Raw genomic sequence first — 26,322 nt, forward strand, 5'->3', positions numbered from 1 at the left:
TGGCGCACTATTGACCATCTTTTCATAGGTAAAGCAGGTTGCAATTTACAAGCAGTCTCTACCTCTAATTATAATAGCACCAATGTCTCTCCCTCTAAAGAAAGTGAAGTCAGCTACAACTGGATCATAGCCACAGTCTAACCTTCCACATATCTGGCTCTCTCTCCGAGTATCCTAGTGATTTGAGTTCTCTCCTGCACAAAGTATATATGGTACTAAAGGATAAAAACAAAACAAAACAACCAAAAAACATATTTTCCATTTTAGCTTCCAAATTTCCTTATATTAGATAAGCTCAAACTATTTCACATTTCTGTCCTTGAACTAACACCTTACAAACATAATCTGAGTTCATCTTTACTGCAACCCTGTAAAGTAAATATGATTATTCTCCCTTGCAGGATAATGATGTTGGGATCAGAGAAAATAACTGATGTACTCAAAATCATTTCATATATCCCTGAGCTGGAGTTTGAATGAAAATCATTCTAAATACAAAATGTATTTATTTATATTCTGCTCCATAAATATTTTACAAATGACCAAGTGGATAAATTAATGGATGCCCAGGCTGTAAAACCTCTTTGAAATATCTTTCACCTCTGGTACAATTTATGTATTTGACAGCCCAGAAATTTATATATTGTTCTACCTTTGAGATCATGTCAGAGAGATGGCGGAGTATAATCCCACTTGGAATTTTATCTACATCTTCCATAAGCCTCTTTGGCTTTATTTGAAAAGCTTTATTTGAAAGCTGTCATAACAAATACACATAGCATATCAAAAAATAAACAAAAATAAATAAAAGATATACCAACAGACAACAAGAATATGAAAAAATGCTGGTGTGCCTAGGTGGCTCAGTTGGCTGAGTATCTGACTCTTGATTTTGGCTCAGGTCATGATCTCATGGTTTGTGGTACTGAGCCTCACATACATCGGACCCCACGCTGAGTGTGGAGTCTGCTTAAGATTCTCCCTCTCTCTCTCTTTCTCTCTCTCTCTCCCTGCCCCTCCCCCCTGCTCACTAGGATAGTTATAATGGGGGTGGGAGGCAGGAACAAGTGCTGGAAAATAATGGAGAAATTGGAACCCTAGCACATATCTTGTGGAAATGCAAAAGGTTCAGCCACTACAGTTTGGCAGTTTCTCAAAAAATTAAACATAACATTATTATATAATCTTGCAGTTCCACTCCTAGGTGTACACTCAAAAGAACTAAAGAGAAGTACTCAAATAAGTACATGTACACATGTTTATAGCATTACTAATCATAATACCTAAAGGTCCAAATATCTGCCCAAACATCCATCAATAGATGAATGGATGAACAGAAAGTAGTATATCCATGAAACGGAACATTATTTATGTATAAAAAATGAATACTGATACATGCTACAATGTAGGTCTTGAAAACACTATTCTAAATTTAAAAAGTCAGGCAAAAAATGTGACATAAGTATGATTCAATTTATATGAAATATTCAGATTAGATAAATCCATAAACATAGAATAAAGATTGATGGTTGCCAGTGCTAGGGGAAAGAGACTTTACTTAGAAATGATGGAGATGTTTTGAAATGTGACAGAACTGATGATTGCACAATATTCCAAATATACTAAATGCTATCAAATTGCTCACTTTAAGATGATTAACCTTACGTGACTTTCAGTTAAATTATTTTCTTGAAAAATAACTTATTTGTATATATTAACAATAAACAACTAAAAATGTAAAATTTTCAAGTACCACTTACAATAACATCAAAATTATGAAATACTTAGGGATACAGTTAACAAAATATGCCCAAGAGCCAAAATCTACAAAATAATGCTGAGACAAACTAAAGATCTAAGTAATTAGATATACCATTCATGATGAGAAGACACAATTCATTAAAAGAACAGTTTTTTATCAAACAGATTTGTAATCATCCCAGTCAAAATCTCAGCTAATTTGTTGTAGAAAAAATAGATAGGCTAATCATAAAATATGTATGTCAATGTGGGTGCCTGGGTGGCTCAGTCAGTTAAGAGTCCCACTCTTAATTTCAGCTCAGGTCAGGATCTCAAGATTAATGAGATTGAGCCCCATGTTGTGCTCTGCACTGACAGCATGAAACCTGCTTGGGATTCTCTGTCTCCTCTCACTCTCTGCAGCCCCTCTCAAAATTAATAAACATGTAAAAAATGTATATGGAAATGCAAATGACCTGGAAGGGCAAAACGTTACTAGAAAAATAAAAAACATAGTTGGAGGACTAAACCTACTGATTTTCAAGACTTACTATAGAGACATAAAATAATGTGGTATTGGCATAAGTAAAGAAATATATAGGTCAGTGGAACACAATTGAAAGTCCAGAAATAAACACACACATATGTGGTCAATATATTTTTGGAAAAGATATCAAGGTAATTCAATAGGCGAATGACTGTCTTCTCTCTCTCTCTCTTTTTTTTTAATTTGTTTCTATTTTTTAAAATGTTTATTTATTTTTGAGAGAGCAAGAGCTGGGGACGTTTTAGAGATGGGGTAGGGGGGACTCAAGATCTGAACCGGGCTCTGTGCTGACAGCAGTGAGACCAATGCAGAGCTCAAAATCACAAACCATGAGATTATTACCTGAGCTGAAGTTGACGCTCAACCGACTGAGCCACCCAGGTGCCCCTCTTTTTTATTTTTTAAATTTTAAAAAAAATGTTTATTTATTTATTTTGAGAGAGAGAGAGAGAGAGAGAGAGAGAAAGAATACAAGGGGGTGGGGGGCAGAGAGAAAGGGAGGGAGAGAGAAGCCCAAGTAGGCTCCACCCTTAGCACAGAGCCCTGATGTAGGGCTCAATCTCACCACCATGAGATCATGACCTGAGCCGAAATCAAGGATAGGACGCTTAATAGATTGAGCCACCCAGTCAACCCATGACTGTCTTTTCACCAGTGTTGGAGACACTGAAGATCCACAATAAAAAGAAAAAAAGAATTTTGACCATAAATCACACCATACAAAAATTAACCTGAAATGCATCACAAAGCTAACCATAAAAGCCCAAGCTATGAGACTTCTAGCAGAAAACACAGAAGAATCTCCTTGGCATTTGTTTAGACAAATACTTCTTAGAACATATAATCATGAACCAAGAGTGAGATAACATAAATCAAATTTTATCAAAAATAAAAATTTTATTCTTTGGAAACTATTATTAAGAAATAAAGAAGGGGGGCACCTGGGTGACTCAGTCAGTTGAGCGCCCGACTTCAGCTCAGGTCATGATCTCACAGTTCTTGAGTTTGAGCCCCACATAGGGCTCTGTGCTGACAGCTCAGAGACTGAAGCCTGTTTCAGATTGTGTGTCTCCCTCTCTCTCTCTGTTCCCTCCCCTGATCATGCTCTCTCTCTCTCTCAAAAATAAATAAAACATTAAAAAAAGGAATAAAGTACATCAGAGAGTAAGCAAGGAAAAATTGGCAAAATATACATCTTAGATAAAGGATTTATATTTATTAAAGTTTTTTTCTCACAACTCAATAACAAACAGTTTGTTCTGTTTGAAAAATGAAATGGCCACAAGCACATGCATGGACGTTCAAATTCAAACCAGGAGACACCATATATACCTACCAAATGGATTTTGTGAGTTTAATAGACATGCCATGTACTGGTGAGCATTTGGAGTAACTGGTGTGCCCAGTTGTTACTTGTAATGCAAAATGCTGAATCACTTGAAAAAGTAGTTTGGCAGATTCTTATAACATTAAATATATACTTACTCTACAACCAGCAACCCCATTCCTAAGTATTTATCTAAGAAAAATGGAAGCCTATACTCACATAAACACCTGTACTGGAATGTTCATAGCAGGTTTTTTCTTAATAGTCAAACCACAGAAAAAAACTCAAATGTCCATCAACTGGTAAAAGGATAAGCAAACTGTGGTATACCCACACCGACGGTACACTAATCAGCCGTAAAAAGAAGCAAACTATTGATATGTATGTTACATTGATAAATTTCAAAAGGCTTATTATAAAGGAAAGTAGGTAGGCACAAATTCTTATATACCACCTAACTCTACTTGTAGGAAATTACAGAAAAGGCAAAACTATAGTAACATCAAATCCACAGCTATCACAAATCTTTGCTGGGCTAAGGGGTTTGATGACAAAGGAATAATTAAAATATTCTGTATCTTGATTTTAGTGATGGTTCCCTGACTGCATACATTTACCAAAACTCAACAAACTGCATACATAAAATCAGTGATAGTTACTGTATGTAAATTTTACCTCAATGGAATAAATTTTTTAAAGAGATTAGGACAGTCAGACTAACATAAGCAAATTTGTGGGCCTTCTATATACCAAATTATAATCTGCTCCATTAGACAAATTATAATCTGCTCCACATGTCTATACATCTCTGCAAACTGGAGCTCTCTACTTGGGGTTCTGAATCTGGGTGCTGTGGACAATACTCTTAAGTTCACAGAATTATGGACCATCTGGGTGGCTCAGTCAGTTAAGCCTCTGACTTCAGCTCAGGTCATGATCTCAGGGTTCATGAACTCGAGCCCTGCTTTGGGTAAAACACAAGCTCTGCTTCTCTCTCTCTCTCTGCCCCTTGCTCACTTGTACCCTCTCTCTCTCTCAAAAAAAAAAAAAAAAAAAGTTTAAGTTCTCAGAACTATGGACTGAGAGAGGTTTCAAGAATTTTAATAATTTCTGATATCCTAATAATGGGTCTTTTAAGAACACTTTTGATTTTACCTTGACCCCATTCTCACATTTCACTGGCAGAACCTAGGATTTGATATTTTCCCTGGGACTGTTTCTTACTATTCTAATCCTAGGCCAGCTGCAGTAATGGGAGTAAGAGAGGGTTTTATGTACCAAGCCCACAATACCTAGATTGGAAATATTTTCTTTAAATTCTGCTTGGAAACTGAACAGGTTTTTCTTAATTTATTCCTCCATTCCCTTAATTTAGCATAGCAAATAAGCCAATGAATACTGTCAATATTCTTCTTGAAAACTTCCTTGGCAAGGTTCACAGGTTCATTAGGTCCTTTTTGCCTTAAATTTTCTACTTTCCTATAGGTGATAATGTTTCCACTCATAACACAAGGGATACTTTTCCCAGTCTCCAATAAGAATTTCCACACTTCTCAAACATCTTCCATTTAGTAGTATCTTTCTTCATCACCCTATTCTAGCCTCTACCTACAGTCTGGTTCCAAAGCTAATACCATGTATTTTATATTTTTGTTATGGTAGCACTATTTTGTCTTTTGTCAGTTATCTAGTGCTATTTAACATACCTCCCAACACAGTGACTTAAAACCACAATGGCTTTTTGTTTTTTTAATTTCTTAAATTTTTTGATTAGTTAGTGGCTCTTCTGCTCCACATTGTGTTGATTGGCATCAACAAGGAAGCTCCGTTCAGTCTGTAGCTTGGCTGGGGTTACAACAGCCCAGAGACCTCACTCACTCTTCTTTCTGGAGAGTTAAGGACAATTTACTATGTCATTTACCAATATATTCTGATTATGATAAATCTGAAGAACACATTTAAATATTTTCTCATTTGTGAAAAGTCTTTTGGAACAGACTATAATATTCTCATACTTTACTTTTGTTAAGAACAGTTTTTATGGGGCGCCTGGGTGGCTCAGTCAGTTAAGCACCTGATTTCAGCTCAGGTCATGATCTCACGGTCTGTGAGTTCAAGCCCCGCATTGGGCTCTGTGCTGTCAGTCCAGAGCCTGATGCTTGCTTCAGATTCTTTGTCTCCCTCCCTCTCTGCCCCTCCCCCACTCACACTCTGTCTCTATCAAAAAATGAATAAATGTTTAAAAAAATGTTTAAAAAGAACATTTTTTATAACCAATATCATATATTTAAAAGAAACTTAAGTAATATCTACTTGTCTCATTAAAATACAAAAGATTTTGGGGCACCTGGGTGGCTCAGTTGGTTAAACTAAGCTTCTGACTTCAGATGAGGTCATGATCTCACAGTTCATGAGTTCAAGCCCTGCACTGGGCTCTGTGCTGACAGCTCAGAGCCTGGAGCCTGCTTCAGATTCGGTGTCTCCCTCTTTCCCACTGCCCCTCCCCTGCTTGTTCTCTCTCAAAAATAAATAAATAAATAAATAAATAAATAAACAAACAAACAAACATTTTTTAAAAATACAAAAGATTTGAATATGACACTTTTTGAAATAAATGATTTCTTAAAAACTACTGACCTATTATTTACAATTATTGATTCTGTGTTATTTCTTCTTCAACTCTAGATATATCCCTCAAAATAATTTAAAATACAATGGAGTATTAACTCAGTAATCAAAAAGAATGAAATCTTGCCATTTGCAACTACGTGGATGGAACTGGAGGGTATTATGCTAAATGAAATTAGTCAGTCAGAGAAAGACAAAAATCATATGACTTCACTCATATGAGGACCTTAAGAAACAAAACAGATGAACATAAGGGAAGGGAAACAAAAATAATATAAAAACAGGGAGGGGTACAAAACAGAAGAGACTCATAAATATGGAGAATAAACTGAGGGTTGTTGGAGGGGTTGTGGAGGGGGGATGGGATAAATGGGTAAGGGGCACTAAGGAATCTACTCCTGAAATCATTGTTGCACTATATGCTAATTTGGATGTAAATTTAAAAAAATAAAAAATTAAAAAAAAAAGAAGAGAAAACAAACATTTTAGAATTAAAAGAGGTGTTCCAGAGAGAATCCCCAAGTGAGAGAGCCTGCAGGTTTATATCTTCTAGCCACATAAAAAAGACTGTCAGCATCATTAGCTATCAGGGAAATGAGAATCAAAATATATTCTGACACAACGTTTCAGACCTGCTAATTTTCTGGTTTTTTTTTTTTTAAACAAATCAAAGCTAGGAAAATGGTACCTTATCCCCCAACATTCTGCCTTAGTGAAAAGCAGTACAAACATGGCCCAGGCGCCTCACTCACTCTTATCCTCAGTTCTCATCCATGTGGTGGGTCTCTCCCTGGTCTCCTCCCTCTCTTAACTTCCTTCCCTCCCTCCATTTCCCTCCCTCCATCTTTCTCCCTGTCTCCATCTCCTCCCCTCCTTCCATGTCTCTTGAGTGTTCCCTTGTAATTCAGTAGTCTAGCTCCAGCTTATGTACTTGGTGGCTGCATTCCAAAAGAGCAAAAAAGGAAGCAATCAAAACTCTTAAGGGCTGGGCCCAGACTAGAACAGCATCACTTTTGCCACATTTTATTGGCCACAGCAACCCACAAGTTCAGGTCAGAATGAAGAACAGCAGAAACAGAATCCACAACCCGATTTTATAGAGCATTATCAGGGCACAGAAATGGGAGGGGCTGTGGTACCCATCTTTGCTGATAATCTAGTGTACTATACTATCCTTGAACTTTTCAGGTATGATAGGTTAAAAGATCCACTCTCAATCCATTTCCTGTTTCAATTAGGTTTCTGTAACTAGAGACTAAAAGAGTCCTGACTAATACACATAAAAGAAATGAATATATGGAACAGTTGACTAAGAGTAGAAAGGTAAAAAAAAAAAAAAAAAAACTCCTGGAAAAGTTGAATGCGAGTTAATTATCTGGAACTTCCAGTTACAAGGTCTAGCGTACTCTCCACGAGATCATAGATTAAATCCCAAAGAAATCTTTGAAAGCACTTCATCCAGTCTTTCCCAAAGAATTCTGCAGGACCTTGTTTCTACAGGATGCCTTTCAAAGATTCCATGGAAAAATGAGTTCCACTGCTAAAGGATTCATTAGGGCTTTTGATAGCTACTATGCATCATGAATCATAACGTGTCATATGTGTCATAACTTCTACCCAAACTCACTTTAGCACAGATTCTAAACTTCAGCATCTTGAAAAGTGCTGTTCCATGGGAGATGCTCTGCGGTATTCCAATACAGCTGAACTCCTCACATTGAAAGTAGGGAATCAGAGGCTCAGAGAGTCTCTTGCTTGAGGTAAGTAGGAGCACAGCTTGGGGGCTGTCTCAGTTTCTAGTCCAAAGTTCTATTATTCTCCACATGGCTTAGGTGTAGACAAGGTTAAATTCATTAAACAAGGTGGCCATTACACTGGTTGGGGGGGCCTACATCAGCAAACCAAAATCTAAGCCTGTACAAGTCCCAGGGTTATCTTATAAAATGCTAAAGACAACCAATCACAGACAGCCAGCTAGGCTCTAAGCTATAGCCAATCAATAATTGCCTTGCTTTGCTTCTGCCTTTTCTCTACAACAGTCTCTCTCCAGCTCCTGTTGGTGTAACAGCGCTCCTAACCACTTCTGGTTCGGCGCTGCCCTTTTCAAAATGGTTTTGCTCAAGCTCTTAAAAAAATGTTACTGTGCCTCAGTTTATCTTTTAACCGCTCTGGCGACAGAAGAGAGGAGGAGAGGACACCGAGCCGGGCGCCCCCAGGAACAAGGCCCGACAAGGCGCAGGTACCTGCTGAGCTCCTTGCGCCGCTGCTCCGCTGTCTCTGGCAGCCTGGGTCGCAGCTCCCCAGCTTTCCGGGAGGAGCTCTCAGACTTGACCGCTGCACTGCTTCGTCCACACCGGGGTCCAGAAACCCGCAGGAGTCAGATTGGGTCGGACCGGGAAACCTGAGCCGTTCAGGGTTAGACTGGGTCCGCCCGGGAAACCTGACCCGCCCAGAGTTACCCTCGGTCCGGAAACCGCCCCGAGTTGGACTGGGTCCGACCGGGAAACCCGCCGGGTCCGGGAACAGAGCGGTTCCGACTGGGAAACCTGACCCGGCCGGAGTTGCACTGGGTCCGGAAACCGCCCCGAGTTGGACTGGGTCCGACCGGGAAACCCGCCAGGTCCGGGAACAGAGCGGTTCCGACTGGGAAACCTGACCCGGCCAGAGTTGCACTGGGTCTGGAAACTGCCCGGAGTTGGACTGGGTCCGCCCAGGAAACCTGACCCGCCCAGAGTTACCCTCGGTCCGGAAACCGCCCCGAGTTGGACTGGGTCCGACCGGGAAACCCGCCGGGTCCGGGAACAGAGCGGTTCCGACTGGGAAACCTGACCCGGCCAGAGTTGCACTGGGTCCGGAAACCGCCCCGAGTTGGACTGGGCCCGTCCGGGAAACCCGCCGGGTCCGCGAACAGAGAGGTTCCGACTGGGAAACCTGACCCGGCCAGAGTTACACTGGGTCCAGAAACTGCCCGGAGTTGGACGGGGTCCCCCTAAGAAACCTCCCCGGGTCCAGGAACAGAGTGGTTCCGATGTGGAAACCAGACCCAGTTGGGGCTGAAATGTGCCCGGGTCGGAGTGGTTCCTCCTTAGAAACCAGACCGAATCCGACCTAAGCTGGGCTGGGTCCAGTGTGAGGCCCAGGTGAATAACATTTTGCTTTAAGGCTGAACAGGGTTAACTTCACCAAAGATAATCTTGAATTATGGAGACCACTACGGAGAACTTTTAACCATTTTAGATAAGCTTACCCATTTAGGAGGTGCCCTGGAGATAAAGGTGTCTTGGCCAGGCACTCTCCGTAAAGGGTAGAGGGAAAACTACTTTTCCTCTTCCAGAGTGTCTGGTGCCCCAGAGCAGATCTCCTGGGACATCAATGGCTCTGGAGCCTGCACGTGGGATCCTTGGAGAACTGGCAGAAGCCAGCAAAGGGTAAGAAATCTTACTGAAGTCTGTCTTTCCAAATTCACATTGACAGGAACAAACATTGGTTATTGATCCTTTGTCTCCCAGGGACAGCTATTGCCTTCTTCTTTGTCTCATTTTGTGTCCTGAGAACTTGGCTTGGCAACCATCAGGTTGGTGTCCCCCAAAATAACGGCTTAACAGAAGTGTGGCTTGTACCTCACTTGTGGCTAGATACAGCTGGACAGAAATGTGGGCGCACTCCATTTGTAGCTAGGGTCCTAGCAATTATTGCCAGCTCTCAGGGCAGTTGTCTAAGTCTTTCTTTGAGCATTTTAAATTACAGGAGAAACATTATAAAATAAGAAATGATTCATGGATACGTGTGACTAATACAGGTATTCCAAAAGTTGTTTAAAGTTTATATAAATTTGTCAATCTCTCCTTGTTCAATTATTATCTTAAATTATTGTATGCCATGGAAATAATTACATTTCCTTATCAAATGAACTTTCATCAGATCTTTAACTATGGCTATTTTTTTTGAAAGTCTTTTTGTTATATACCGACAGTTATTATTTTACACTGATGCTTTTGCAAAGATGCCTCATCTTCAGAGAGATTCATGGGAAGGACTCTGCTGAGTACTTTAGACCGTAGGTTTCTGATAACTCTAAGATCATGAAACTGAACTGGGTAAGAACTTCCAGAACTAATGGAAAACCTGGATTCAAACAGAATGTGAATTTAAAATACAGGATTGAGGGGCACTTGGGTAGCTCAGTGGGTTTTGTTCAACTCTTGATTTCAGCTCAGGTCATGATCTTACTGTTTGTGGGATTGAGTCCCACTTCAGGCTATGCACTGACAGCATCAGGCCTGCTTGGGATTCTGTCTCTTCCTCTCTCTGCCCCTACCCTACCTGCATGTGCGCTCTCTCTCTCTCTCTCTCTCTCTCTCTCTCTCTCTCAAAAAAAAAAAAAAAATGGGATTGAATGAACTGTTAAGGACGACTATAATTTTTTTCACAACTTCTCTCCTTCTGCCCTTCTTCCCCACTTATGTTCTCTCTCTCTCTCTCTCTCTCTCTCTCTCTCTCAAATAAATAATAATAATAAAAGAATCTATTCCCTCAGTAATAGGACACAAATGGAAACATTGGTTGTAATACCAAGGCTTTGACTAGAATGTCATGTTTGAGAATATGTGTAAAATAAAATATGATCAGACAGTCTCAAGCAACTAAGTTTGCCTTTATGGTGCTAATAAAACCCTCTTGGGAAAACTGGCCTGGTATGTTGCTTACAGGGTTTCTGGAACTTACCAGTTGAGTAAGGAAAGTCACTTCCTGGAAGGCACGGGAACCTCAGGATATTTGGGGACTTCGAGAAGAGAGGAATTCACCCAAATCTGTAAGTATTTCATGCAGAGTCTGCTGGTGAGTTCTTGGTCTGCTTTCTTAGCCTGGAGAGGCTTTTAAAAGTCCAATCTAAAATTCCTTATGAAGAGTTCCAGCAAAGCGGATTTAGAAAGAGCCTGTATGATCAGTCACTATTCTTGCTGTACTTCTGGAAGTAATAAAGCCAAGTTTAAAGAGATTAGATTTATTTTGGAAACAAAGTAGTTTTAACTGTGGTTATCTTTGATAGAAATGGGCGTGATTATTGAGGGGAAAAAATATGTTTCACTGGAAAATTATAATACAACCTTGTGGATATGAGATTCTAGTCCTGTTCATTGTCTTTGAGGTTCTGTTATAGATATGTAAACCAAACTAGACCCTGACTTCTTCTAAAATATCTTCACAAATATCTGATTATGAGTCTCCAACCTCAAGTTTCCAATTGTCCCCCTGCCTTTCTGATTTGCAATCACTAAGAACAAAGGCTGCCTTTGAACCTCCTTGGAAGATTTGGCAGTCAGACGTCAGGGACTTGAACCTTGGGTCCACATCCTCCAATGTAAAAGGGCTTCTCCAGACTCTTAGAGCTTCACGCCAGCTGGAAATCTAAAATTAAAATTGGCTAGGGTGGTTCCTCTCCAGAAGTAGAAAGTGTCTTGTGTTGGACAGCTCTCCCAGGATCATGGATCAAGATCTCATCTTTAATAGGAAACCTTTATTCCTTTTGCTGTTTTACTACTTCCTTTACTCTGTTAATGCACAGACACTGCTCCTTAACTCTGGCAACTATTTCTGTATCTGCTGCTAAGGCCACAGCTGCACAACAAAGTCCCTAGATTTTCTTGCTGCGATGGTTTTAGATAATAGAATTGTTTTATATTAGTTATTGGCTGAACAAGGAAGAGACTGGCCATAGCAATTACTTCCTGCTGTACCTGGATCCACACCTCTGGTATTGTAGCAAATATAAGAAATTAACAAACAAGCTACCTGGCTAAAACAGACTGATGCCCTTTCAGGTACATTCTTTGATTTATTCTGATACCAACTGGTTTAGTCCGTGGGGGCCCTAGCGACCCCCAGGGGACGCCAGTATTTTGGTATTATCCCAGTAATAGTTATCTCTAGAGTATCTTTAATGTGCTGTGTTCTCTCAAAGGTCTTAAATTCATGGTCACAGCTATAAGATGGTCTCACTGCACTTGGAGAAACAGAAACAAGATGAACAATGAGGTGAACAGCAAAGACAATTCTTCTAGGGATCTAACATTATAACCTGTGAGGAGCACAATGAGACAAGAGCAGCTGAACTTTGATGGTAGCTGAGAGTGATGCTAACAGTAAGTTTTTGGTTAATCTCTCACATAGGAGAGGATAACCAGAAGGAGGAATTGTTCAATTAATTAAACAAGGAGGTCATTAGATTGATGTGGCTCTAAAGCTATGGTAGCCTATGCAATCAAACCAAAATCTAAGCCTCAAATGCCATAGGGGTAAGAAATCAAAACACTAGAGACAGACAGTCAAAAGCAGCCAACATATCTTTTAACAACACATACCACAGAAGCTAATTTTTCCAGCTACTTTAAGTTCCTGAGTCCTGTCTTTATTCACCCTTTCCGCACCCAATCCATCCTGTAGGATTCCACAGCTGTGGAACAACAGAAGGGTAGGCTTGTGTGGAGCCGACATATCCCAGGCATCAGTGGGTATTCTGTCAGAGCCTCAGTAACAGGTTTCCCCATGGTTGGAAACATCATCATGTGATGATTAAGAAATATGTGAAATTAGTACTTTTCTTTTTCTGCAGTCTTATAAAACAAATTTCTTTCTGGAGCTCATTCTCATACTTCATAGATCATTGCCTTCCATATACTTTTTGGAAAAACCTCCATTGTACTAAACCAACCTCCAAAACGTCCATCCTTCTCCATGAAAACACACACTTTTGAGCACCTACGTGTGTTTTCCAGACAACCTAAGTGCTTTGGTGCATTCTCTTTGACCAACTTGGAGTTCTGGTCTCATATGAAAATATTCCACTCTTTCATGTTTTCCAGACGGTGTCTAATTGGAATGGAAACTAGCACAGAACTGGGTGTTTGGTGAAGGAAATGACATGTGGCCCTCTTAGAACTAAGAGGTGATGTCACTCACTAAGGTGAATATTCTGTTGCCTGATGCCTTTATGACTAGGGATTAGTGAGGTGTGGTAGAGAGAGCACTGGACTGGAGTCAGGAGGACCAGATTCCAGTCCTGTTGTAGCTGCCACCTCTCTGTGTGACCCTGTGTGTATGATTGACCCCCAACTTTGTTGGGTACCTCATCCTTACCACATGTCCTTCCCACCCGAGTCTTGTTTTCACTGTGCTAGAACTATCAACTTAGGAAGTCTTAGTGTAGGGGTTAAGGGATATACAGTTGGGATGGGAATTGCAAAGAGTCCGCTCTCTACACAAATACTACATGATCAGTAAAAGGAAAGTTCTGTAGAAAAAAAAAAAAAGACAGGTAGAATCACCTAATTCTGCTTGGTGGGTCCATTCATTCAAGAAAAGATTTGTGCACAAGAGTGAAAGGAGCTGATTTGTATTTTAAGAGCTCTGTCTTGCATCTGCATAGACTACTGATTATAGAGGACATGAGAAGAAATGATAGGGACACAGGAGGGGTCAGGGGCAGTTCGGCTAGTCAAACAGTCCATGTAAGAAACGATGGTTGATTGGGTTGTGGTGATACCATTAGAATTGCAGGCAATTTAGAATAGATATTGAATGGGGAATTTTTAATACTTGGATTGCTTGTGACTAATGGAAAAAAAAAGATAGGATAAAGAATGATTCGGGGATTTGGGTTTTAACAGTTGAGTTGGTTTTGTTTCCATTTACTGAGATGGCAGAGATTGGGAGTAGAATATTTTGGAAGTAGAAGAGGAGTCAGCATTACAGACATGTACGTTTTGCAACTTCCCAGTGCAGATACCAAACAGAATATTGACTATATAAATTTGGCTCCCAGAGAGGTTTGTGTTAGGGATAAAATTGGGGAGCGATAAGCATTTAGATTATACTTGATAAGCTTCAAAGAGAAGCACCACGTGAACTGACTCTTGAAGGATAAGTTGGGTTGCACCAGTGATTGAGAATGTGGGCAAGGGGAGTACACACAAAGAGGACTAAGTGAGAAAAGGCAGAAGGCTGAAGGGGTCAGGCCAAGGTCCACTGGGCTCTTAGGGCCTGAGCTCAGACCACTCCACAGCACTTCCTGAAACAGCAATACTACCTTCCCTCTAGAAATACCCACTAGCCATCTTAGATCCCTGGACACTTGGGTTCAAAGCCAATGAAGGATTACAGCTAAGAGTAGTTTGCTTAAGCATAATAATAGAGCCTACAGGCTATTTCTTTTTCTTTTTTCTCAAACTAGAGAAATTTCCTTTTTATTTTTCTCCTGAATAATATTGAATTCATTAGTGTTTGTCTTCTCCCAAGTCTGGCAACCTCATTGAGCGCAATTCAGTTCAGACTTCAGTGTCACTACCCAAGAGACTAGGATAGATTAGAAGCAATTTAGAGATTCCTTCTTGTACTTAATTTGTCTTTGGCCAGGGATTTTGAGTTTATTTCTGAACTTTTTCCTTTTAAATCAGTTCCAAAAATAAGGCATGATATCCTTCTTTTAGATTCTGCCCGGCAGAAAGTGTTTTTATAACACAAGCTTCAAGGAACCCTTTAAGCCCATGTTACCTTAGGTTTTAGCATCTCAGGATGTTCTCACAATTCCCTCTTCTCTTTCTGGGCAGTGTAGGGGAGAATCCAATTCAGTCCTGTGTGGTTGTAGCACTTAGGTCTCTGGTTACTTGCTGGGGACCTCTCTGAGAACCCCTACCTTTTAGAAACAGCAACAGAGTATAAAATCTTGCCCACATTGCATCTCTCTCTTCCCTAGTCTTCTGCCTTCCTCTTTTACCCTTAAAGAGTCTCTTGATTAGATTGGACCCACATGGATAATCTAGGATAATCTCCCCATATCAGGGTCTTTAACTTTAATCACACTGGTAAAGTCTCTTCTGTCATGTTATCTTGTAACCTATTCACAGGTAATTAGAAATTGTCTGGGAATTAGGGCCAGAGCATCTTTGGGGGATATTATTCTGCCTACCACATTTGAGAAAACTAAAGCCCAAAAGATCAATATGCCTTGTCCATGACGAATAAATAACAGTTTAAATTTAAGATAAATCCAGATTTAAGATTTCTAACTTCAAATTTTTCCCACTTCAGAAAAAACAAAAAAACAAAAAACAGCTGCATGCAGCTCAAGTATGAATTCAGGTCTTCTAAGAGTAGAATGATGTATTGGGACTGATACAATCTCTACATATTAGGGACACATAGACTCAGAAGCTTGTTCCTTCATGCATTAGCCAGTTGACATCGAGCAATTCAGTTTATCTCCCTGAACCACAATTTTCTCAGCTATAAAATGAAAAGGATAGGACCCGTGTTGCAGAGGTTCAGTGGATATTTAATAAGATATGTCTTGAGCACTTAGCATAGGGATTATACTTAAAAAATTCACTAGAAGGGCCAGTTTGAGTTCCTCTATTGCATAGACAAGAAAACAGGCTCAGAGAGGAGGAGCAATTGGCACGAGGTCATACAGTGGGTTAGTGGCAAACCCCAGGCCAGATTACACAATGGCATGAGAATTTGGAGGGAGAGCAATTACAAGAACAAAATTCCACACCTGCTTTCTACAACATTCCACAACCAGCCCGGGGGGCTAAGCCTCTTGATTCCCTTCCACCGGGGCATCCCACAGGAATTGGAGGCTAAAAGGCAGGCATGCTGGCTTCATCTGACATGACACCTTTGGTCTTCCTCTGGCATTTTCAGTATGAACCCCTGCCCTACAGCCCAGTCGATGTCAGCTCACTTTGCGCTAAATGCTTCCTGCACGCTGAGCCATTCTGTATTCGCTTAGTAAAAATAGAGCCATCCAGCATCAATTCACATGAAATAATTTTCCACTTCATGTCAACTGAAAATCGCCAATTTCCTGCTACAAGTGACACTTAGTACAGGGAGGCACTTGGAATCATTACAAGTTATCATCGCCTAGGCTACTTGCCTTTGCATGACCAAATTCTCTACCTAGAGAGAATGTGGATCAAAGCTCTATTTTCATGTAATTAAATATAAAGTTTAAAATATAGCCCATCTTCCTACTAAGCTGATATCTTACCACCACCTGAAGATGAAAACTAAATTGTCGTTGAGTTTGTGACTCCCACGGGGTGGGTCAGAGCAGAATCGTTCATTAAGTTCATGAGCATATATAGACCTCCTATGTTCCAAACACTCTTACAAATGCAAAGATAAAGTCTCTTCTCTTAAAACAATCTTATAGTCCAGTAGGGACAGTTAAATGTGTGTGCAGTCAACTACAATAAAAGGCGTATTTAATTATATGCAGCTGTTAAAAAAAGTATGTCTTAAACTAGTGATGTTAAAATATTTCCTACCATGAAAATCTTCATTTAAGTGAACTTTCACAAAGTCCAGTAAATAAAACTGAGGACAGAGGATTTTATGTGGCTGAAGTGGGAACAAGAGACCTGGAGACCTGACACATTGTAGTTTCTCACAGAGCTCTTCATAATATGTTTAAAGGCAAATTCTTTACAATATTCATCACTGGCTTATTGAAAGTACAAGTAGAAAGTAACATTTTTCTCTTCATCATCACCCCTTTCATTTACTGTAGGGACTGACTTTTCCCCCATACTCTTGGTTTGTATCTCGGGGGAATCATACTTTCTCTGGTCCTTCTCAGACATTAATACATAGTCTTCTTTCCCAGCTCAGTGTAGAACCCAAAGCCAATCTCCACCAATTAAAAAATGTTCCCTTTCCCCAGCTTTGGTCCACACAGCTGGAAAACCTAGAAGTAAAGCTCTTGTTATCAGTTCCTTCACCATTTCCCTGCCGTGTTCTTCTCCTTGCCCACCAGGACTGCCACATTTGGTTATGTAGGTTACATTCTGCATAAGGTACCCAGCCAATGGAGCAAGGAATCTAGTCAATCTGCTTGGGAAGCTATGTACTCTGGTGTGGGGCTGCTTCCACTTGAGGAAGGGAAGATTTTTGTAAATCATCACCTAATTGCTTTATCAGCTAGTTTTGTGCTGCCTCCAAAAGGAGGGTGTGCCTTTTATAAAATGTTCACAAGGTGATATCGGGATAGAGGCAACACTGTTGACCAGTACAATTTAAAGCTGATATTGGACTGATTATGGCATGTGTTCAAAATCTGGCTCTTTCCTTTGTGGGGTACTTTGGGGGTTATTAAGCATTCTCTCCTGCCATCAACAGGATCCTCCCATTTAATGATTTCTGATTCCAGTGCCCCTCCGGCTGAATATTTCTTACCATACCTCAGCCCTGAAATCTATCCCTCAAGCCCACACAGATTGTCTCTGTTGGGTTTCTTCACCTGGCAGGCAGTTTTTGAGCAGGCAAGACACCTGGGGGCTTACTGCCTTGTCTGCCCCAGAGGACACATGTACCTTTCCCCCATCATGGAAGAAAGGAGGACTCCAACAGCCATGCCCACTTATAGCTGCCAAAGACTCCTTCAGTAAGTGTCTCCCTGTTAGGCCTTTTCAGGCATTAGTCAAGTTCCTGTCTCCATATTCACCAAAGTCCAGGATGTATATATGGTTCTCCTTTATCTGAAGCGTCCTTTATCTGAATCAACTGTAGCATTTCCTCTGTAACCACAGCGGGGATAAGCCATGTGGCAAAACCAGTTCCATAGCTCTTACCCTACCCTACACTAATACCTCATAGCTGATAATTTGTTGAGACTCAAAGGCCTCAAGAAAGGTCCTGATACATAGTGTTTAATGACATAGGTGAATTCTCAAGTAATAATAAGTGGAGAGCCAGTTAAACACATAAAGTTGCATGTATGCATACATGTGTGTATAGTGTGTGTGTGTGTGTGTGTGTATTTTAGTACCAAATAACATGGAGTAGGAGATGTTCAAGATACTCTCATTTAAAATATGATTTGTATAGCACCTGTGAAGTTTACTTACAGGCTTTGCCTGACACCTCAGAGACATAGGATATAAATTCTAGATGCCCTTTGTATTAGTTTCCTACTGCTGCTATAACAAATTACCACTGGCATAGTGGCATAAAACAGCACAGATTTATTATCTTACTATTCAGAGTTCAGAAATTTGATAAAAGGGTCTTATAGGGCTAAAATAAAGGTATCAATATAGCTGTGATTCCTTCTGGAGGCTCTAGGAAAAAATCTGTCTCCTTACCTTTTATAGTTTCTAAAGGCTGCCTATATTCTGTGGCTTATGGCCCCATATCACTCCAATCTCTGTTTCTGTTACTAAATTTTTCTCTGACCTTGACACTCTTGTCTCCACTTATAAGGACTCATGTGATTTCGTGGTAGTTACACAGATAATCCAGGGTAAACTTTACACCTCAAGTCCCTTATTAATCACATCTGAAGAGTCCCTTTTGCCATGTTAGGTAATATATTCATAGGTACTGGGGATTAGGGCACAGGCATCTTTGATAGTAGCCTATTATTCCCCCTACCACAGCATTCTTAACAGAAGACCATCGATAGAGAAAATGAAAACTAGAAACTAATATGAGCACTTTAAAGTGTGAGCTTGGGGGATGCCTGGGTGGCTCAGTCATTTAAATGACTTGGGTCATGATCTTATGGTTCATGAGTTCAAGCCCTGCATTGGGCTCTGTGCTGACAGTACTGTGGAGCCTACTTGGGATTCTCTCTCTCTCTCCCTCTCTCTGTGCCTCCCCCACTCACACGGTCTCTTTCTCTCTCTCTGTCTCAAAATAAATAAACAAACTTGGGGCACCTGGGTGGCTCAGTTGGTTAAGCGCCTACTTTGGCTCAGGTCATGGTCTCACAGTTCGTGGGTTCAAGACACCCATCAGGCTCTGTGCTGACAGCTTGGAGGTTCGCTTCGGATTCTGTGTCTCCCTCTCTCTCTCTGCTCCTCCCCCACTCGTGCTCTGTCTCTGTCTCTCAAAAATAAATAAATGTTAAACAAAAAAGTTTATAAAGTGTGAGTTTGGGTAAATTACTTGAGCCCTCTCTGCCCTCAGTTTCTTCATCTACAATATAAATAATAGTACCTGCCTCATACAGTTATTGTTAGTATTAATTGAGTTAATATTTTTAAAATACTGAGAACAATGCTAGCTCATGGCAAGTGCAACATGAGTGTTTTTAAGAAGACTCCAGGGAAGACACTAAATTGCAAAGTAGACTTGGGGTCCAGCTGTTTCTTATTTGACTGACACTGTGTTACATAGTCTAGGATTAATAGCAGCAGAGGCTTATTAAATTAATGGATGTTAACAAATCTCTGGAGTGAGTCTGATACAATAGTATATGCATTTAGTATTTTTTTTTTAATATTTATTTTTGAAGGGGAGAGAGAGACGGAGTGTGAGCAGGGGAGGGGCAGAGAGAGAGGGAGACACAGAATCCAAAGCAGGCTCCAGGCTCTGAGCTGTCGGCACAGAGCCCAACGCAGGGCTCCACCTCACAAACCGTGAGCTCGTGATCTGAGCCGAGAAGTTGGATGCTTAACCAACTGAGCCACCCAGATGCCCCAAAGAGATTAGATCCTTTTTGGGTTCCTGGACTTAATTTCTAATGAGTGGAGGGGAAGGTTCACTGGCACATCCAAGCAGTGTTCCAACACCAGCTGGGTGTCCTATAATTTTGTTCAGTTCTGACACTGTCTATCCAGACTTAGCATCAGATTCCATAAGTTGAGTGCTCAAGTCCACAAAACTGCCCCTTCCCCCAACCCCTCTAGACACCAGTCACAAGCCCAGGTTCTGACTGACTGACTATTTAGATTGGAGCTTCCCATGACCCCCTTCTCGGATTCAATCAGTTTGCTAGAGGGGTCTCACAGAACTCAGAGAAACATTTTACTTACTAGATCAATGGTTTATTATAAAAGGATATAACTCTTCGGAAACAGCCAGAAGGAAGAAATGAGCAGGGCCAAGTGGAAAGAGGGCACAGAGCCTCCATACCCTCTCAGAGAGCACCACTCTCCCCAAGTCTCCATGCGTCCACCAACCTGTGAGCTCTCTTAACCCAGTTGTTCTGAGTTTTTATGGAGGCTCATTACTTAAGTGTGATTGATTAAGTAATTGGCCCTTGGTGATTAAAAGCAGAGGTCAGAGGGGTTGAGGCTAAAAGTTTCAACCCCTTAATCACTTAGTTCTCCTAGCAACCAGCTCCTACCCTTAGGTGTGGTTCAAAAGTCACTTAACTGACATAACAAAAGACCCCTTTATTGCTCTGATCGCTTAAGAAATTCCTCGGGTTTTAGGAGCTACGTGCCAGAATATATATTTATTATGAATATATATTTGTTATGAATATATATTTGTTATAAATCACAATATCATCAGTCACTGGAGAAGAACAGAAGAAAAGAAGTACCTACACTATTCAAGCCTCATATACAAAACCAAGACCATAATTCTTAAGGAAACTTCATTGACCATTGGAAACAGTCTAAACACCCAGACATAGCATTTAAGACTTTGTAGAAACTGGCTGAAATCACCCTGCACACCTGTAATTCTTCCCATCTCCTTGTTCCTGTGAATCAGTCCAGCAAAGCACTATTCAGCAGCTGTGGTATGAAATTCTGCACTATGTGCTGGGTCTACAACTATGACAGCAAACCAGCTCTGTTCTTGAGTAGTTTTAATCATCTAAAGGAAGGGGCAGGGTTCTGTACAACAAAAGATAGAGTGATACTCTAGTTGGAGTTTTTATTATAATCAAAGACTATGAGAAAACAAAGAACATGATTGATCCTTTTTGGGGTAGGGCCAGTGTCAGATATGTGCCTGAACTTAATAGGACCCTGTGCTCAGTTTAGTGATCTCTACAGCTACGGTCTTGCAATACTTAATTATTTTTAAATAAGGGACGCTGCATTTTCATTTTGCACTGGGCCCCACCAATTATGGAGCCAGTACTGAACACGGGTTTGGGGGTTGGAGGCAATCAGAACTGGAGGCTCAAACTGTGTAGTTAGTGAAAACTACTAACGAAGCAGCCAGATCAACAGGGTTTATTCTGCTTCTCCTATGCTTTGGATACCATGGCAAGTGCTATATATGTACATGTACATGTATATGTGTATATGTATATAAATCTACTTCACATATCAGTATATCTGCATATAAACTTAAAATGTCACCAGTCAATGGCCACCTTGCTCCTTCTCCACCCTCCATCTATCTTTCCATTTATTTCTCCATAGCTATAATAGGAATAAAAGAAAGGTTTTCTGGGTGTTTAACTTTATTTCTCTTCCCACTCTCTTTCTTCCTCCTTCTTCCCTTCCTTGATCTTTTCTTTCTTTCTTTCTTTCTTTCTTTCTTTCTTCTTGTTTATTTTACTGAGGGTCAATGAAATTTAATTCCTTCAGTCCAACTTCAGTGGACATCACTTGGACTGCTTATTTCAGGGGTAGGTTTTTACACCTGGAAATTCTGATCAATAGATGTGGGTTGAGTCAGTAAGAGTCTGCATTGAGAACACACACACACACACACACACACACACACCCGTAGTTGATTCTGGTACCTACTCTGAGGAATGTTGCTCAAATATAATTCCCTTACCTAATGGCTCTATGAAACTGAAACCCAGAAAGAGAAAATGACCTCCCCAAAAGTCAAATGTTGATTTAATAGGAATTCTGAAGAGGAAAGTTCCCTAACTGATCATCTGATTTCTACTCCAGAGCCCTTAAAAACTAAACTTCTTGAAATCATCAAAATATAAGAGTCTTCAAAAGTGCTTGGGTGTTACCTAGGGAAATGCAGTGTTTGTGGTGTATGGTACCTTTTTGCCTTCATATCTTGATACCGGAGACAGGGGTTGGGAGGGGGTTTCTCGCACCTGACCTCAGCCACCAGCCATTGAGTGCCAGGTTCTTAATTCTGCCCCAGAAAGAATTCAAGAAGGAGTCAAAGTATATAGCAGAAGAAACTTTACTGCAAAACAAAAGTATACTCTCAAGGAGGGAATGCAGGGGCACTCAGAAAGAGGATTTCAGTTGTGCAGAGTAGATGTGGGGCTTTGATCTTCATGGGCAGTTATAATCAAGGAGTGAAATATTCATTCACATAGAGTTCTGGGAATAAGCGGTGACTTCCCAGAAAGAGAAAACTGCATACAATTGCACAGGCTCTATGCTAGTTACTATGCACTACTTTGCGCAGGCACAGTCTGATTTCTTTCACCCTTACTCCATATATAGTCAATATCTACTAAGAGTCCCCTAGTGCCCCCAGTAGAGGGGTCATTTCTTCTCAGTCGTTTTCAGGCTAACTGGGGCTTTATGCTTTTGCGTGCTGTGGGTTTGAGCAACAGGATGCCTGTGTCCATGTTACGGGGTATACTCAATTGTCACAAACACCCTGTCAGGTATCACGTTTATTTCCCTGTTCTTTGTCCTTCTTCCTCCTGCAGTTATCCAACATTTCCCTCTTCTACTTGCCTCATTCTGACAAAGGAAATCAGACTGAAATAAACATGTGGGGAGCATCCTAGAAGAAGAAAGAAATAGAGAACGAATATTGCAGCCCTGCCCTGGTGTGGATGAAAAGGATTGACTTCCCACTGTCCACGCTACTTGCCTTGGGCAGTGTTCTACCTACCAACTAAGACGGTCTTTTTCAAATACAAATATTTTATGTCATCATGAACCCTGGCACCGCAGCCTCCATTAAGAGCTTGGCGTGGTGAGAACAACACGGACACTGGGATCAGATGGGCTAGAATTCAAATAATGCCTTCACCACCTTCAAGCTGTGTAACCTGGGTCAAATCATACAGCCCTCTGTGCCTTGGTTTTAAGATTTATAGAAAGGGCAGAATGGTAAATGAACACAGGGTTTGTGGTTGAGAGACTATATAATAACATGCTAAGAGCACGTGCTCTGAAGTTGGACAAAAGAGTCCAAATATTGGCTCCTCTTCTTAATAGCTGTGACTTTGAGCACGTTACTTAAATCTCCAGGATAAACAAGAAGTATGAGTATGATCATACATATCTCGTGGGTCACTGTGCAGAGTAAATGAAATAATGCATCTAATGCTCTTGACTAAGCACTGGGCTCCTACTAAGGGCTCAATGAACGCTAGTTACATGAAGCATCGGTAGATGCTTGATAAACCAGTGGGAAATAAAATGAGAAGGAAAAAAGAGAAGTTTGGGCAAAGTGTAGTCCCACAAAGCGATGTGTCTCCTCTATGACAGTCCTCTCTGAACCTAGTGAATTTCCATTGTTGGGGAGAAGCAGGGAAGGCAGACCAGATTAGGATAATTGTTTTCCTTGGAAGCTGAAAAATCAGTTTGCCTCCGGCACCTCTAATTACTGCAACTTTAGTGCAATCCTCAAATCCCACTGAAATAGGGAATGGAACTTAAAAGGTACAAGAGAAGAGAAGGGAGAGCTGAGGAGGGGAGCCAAAGTGCTTCAGGCTTCCGTGGATCCTGTCTGCCATCTCCCCACCCTGTCTCGGTCCCATGCCTCTGCAAGCTTCCTCTCTTTCTGTACCTGTCAGGGAAAATCATCTTTGTCTCTGCAGTTGACTCTGGAACGCTTTTCTTTTGTCTTCTTCTCTCTTCTTTTGGCAAGTGCAGGGGAAGAGGGAAGAGCATGCTGAGGCACTGAGAGAGACACCCCAGAGGACTAAGAGCGTCGGGCTTGATGCTGGACTGAAAATACAAACAATACTGCTCCCACTCAAGGTTCTCACACACTGCATGGCTGTAACTGCCTCGTTACCTCTGTGTTTTCACCAGGCAGTAGGGCAGAGATCTGGGCCCCAGGGTCAAGACCACAAGCAGCTAGATTTGGTATAACTACAGGCCCATCAATGGCTTTAGAATTAATCTGTTTGAACCTCAGTTTCCACATTAGCAAAATGGGATGATATCTGTAAAATACTCGGCACCATGCTCGACAAAATGCTTTTTTCTCCTCCTCTTCCTCCTCCTTTCTTCCACCTCCTCTCGTCCTTTTTAATCCTCATCTTTTTTTTTTTCTTCTTTCTTTCTCTGTCTCTGCTAGTCAAAGTCAAGAGCCATGTTTTAGTCAACTCTGCCTCTCCTAGGACCTTGAAAATACCAGATGCTACATAGAAATTTAAATAATGAAGAAAGAGGGGCGCCTGCCTGGATGGCTCAGTCAGTTGAGTGTCTGACTCTTGATTTAGGCTCAGGTCGTGGGATCAAGCTCCATGTAAGGCTCCTGTTGAGCAGGGAGCCTGCTTAAGATTCCGTCTCTCGGGGAGCCTGGGTGGCTCAGTCGGTTGAGCGTCCGACTTCTGCTCTGGTGATGATCTCACGGTCCGTGAGTTTGAGCCCTGCATTGGGCTCTGTGCTGACAGCTCAGAGCCTGGAGCCTGTTTCAGATTCTGTGTATCCCTCTCTCTCTGACCCTCCCCCATTCATGCTTTGTCCCCCTCTGTCTCAAAAATAAATAAACGTTAAAAAAGTTTAAAAAAAACCCAAGATTCTGTCTCTCTCTCTCTCTCTCTGCCCCTCTCCCCTGCTCATGCTGTCTGTCTCTCACTCTCTCTCTCTCTTTCTCAAATAAAAATAAATAAGAAAGAAAGAAACCCCTCTACTATCCTTTCTCTGCCTATTAGAAAGAACTATCTTATCTGTGTTCTTACCAATGGGTACAGGCTAGTAAAATGCAAAATTCCTAGTAAATAATTAGAGAATCATAAAAACCTAGGCCACACAGTGGCCTCTGACTTTACAGAAAAGCCAATGGAGGCTCAAAGAAGAGTAGGGATTTAGCCATGGTCCTTGTGGGGACCCCTCATCCATCTGTTTCTTTATTTCACAACACCTCCTTCTATGCAGGTGAGTCTCCTGATTGCCCCATGCATATATCCATTCATTCAGTGAGAAGAAATGTTTAATAGCACTTACAACGTTTCAGGTAGGCATGGCACTAGACACTGAGGACAATTATGGGGAAAAGCAGGCTGGATTTCTACTAGTATTGAGCAAATCTACAGCCTAATGGAGGAGACTGCTGTTAACCAACAGCCGACTCCACTGCCAACAACATGCATGAATAGATATTTTGTTTTAAGAATAACAACATACTTCAAAGGAAAACTCCAGGATGCCATGGTGGAGGGGGAGTGGAAACTATTGAATGGGGACACTGAGGAAACATCTTTAATGGAGTGACTTTTTAGCAGAAGCCCAAAGATTAAAGAATGTTCTTACAAGTAAGTTCTGGTAGTCTTTAGCACGATTGCTTATGTGGAGCATCATCTCTGTTCTCCTTTCTTCATGGAAGGCTCTCATGTTCCTTAAGTCCAAGGACAAGGACATCTAAGTCCTGCCCTTTGTAAAAAAGATCCAAGTTTCCCTACAAGGATAGATTTTAATCATTTCAATTCATGGTCAGCAAACACTGAATCATCTTGATCAGAGACGGTTGACTCCAGTTGCCAAGCCAAATCCATCAGTATTCTTTGTAGCTGATGAAATAGGACCCTGTTTATCTGGCTAACATTTATTGAAGTCTACTGGGTTTCTATGAGCTGAGGTCTGGTCTGAGAAGTTCCACAAGCAACCTAGTACCTAATTACACCAGATATACATGCCACCAGGCATTATAAATTGGAACAATAAACTTGGCTGAAAATAAGAAATCTTAGTCAAGAGATTAGAAATGACAGAGTGGAGAGAACAGAAGGGTGGGTTTGAAGATGGAACACATACATTTAGACTCTACTTATGTTTCTTAATGACTAAGAACAACAACAAGAAGACTGTAATCTGTAGGCTTTATGGAGCTCTTAATATATTTTTGGCATTGTGCCTTGAGCTTCATGGTCATTACCATGTTTTTTCTTCTAGCAATCCTATTAAAAGTGGAAATTATGATGAGTTTTACCCCAGTTTTACAGATGAGAAAACTGAGGCTTGGGAAAGTCAAATAACTTTCCCAAGGTAACACATTTAACGACTAATGAGTGCAGAGGTCAAGGTGGGTGGTTTAATTCCAGAACCCACACTACATACTCAGCTCAAGTGCAGGGCAATCTTAGTAAGTCACTTAGCTACAGTTTGCATCAAGTTTTCTAAACAAATAATAAGGGGAGTGGGCACAGTCAACAACTTCTAAA

The 26,322-nt window shown here is 41.0% G+C and overlaps 2 long non-coding RNA genes across 3 annotated transcripts; one reads left to right on the plus strand and one right to left on the minus strand.

Annotated features, from left to right (window-relative positions):
- Positions 1-5,363: 5,363 nt before the first annotated feature.
- LOC122233263 lies at positions 5,364-9,027 on the minus strand. The gene is made up of 3 exons (XR_006210804.1): positions 8,962-9,027; positions 8,486-8,682; positions 5,364-5,500 (listed from the first exon to the last, which is right to left on the minus strand). It is a non-coding gene; the product is annotated as an uncharacterized LOC122233263 (long non-coding RNA).
- Positions 9,028-9,244: 217 nt separating this feature from the next.
- Positions 9,245-23,260, plus strand: LOC122233134. 2 transcript variants are annotated; one of them, XR_006210609.1, is made up of 3 exons: positions 9,245-9,670; positions 10,952-11,055; positions 22,630-23,260. It is a non-coding gene; the product is annotated as an uncharacterized LOC122233134 (long non-coding RNA). The 2 variants fall into 2 exon arrangements; XR_006210608.1 differs by lacking the exon at positions 22,630-23,260 and adding an exon at positions 12,205-12,379.
- The last annotated feature ends 3,062 nt before the right edge of the window (positions 23,261-26,322 follow it).

This window comes from Panthera tigris, chromosome D4 (assembly GCF_018350195.1).
Source record: "Panthera tigris isolate Pti1 chromosome D4, P.tigris_Pti1_mat1.1, whole genome shotgun sequence".
In the NCBI taxonomy this organism is placed as follows: Eukaryota; Metazoa; Chordata; class Mammalia; order Carnivora; family Felidae; genus Panthera; species Panthera tigris.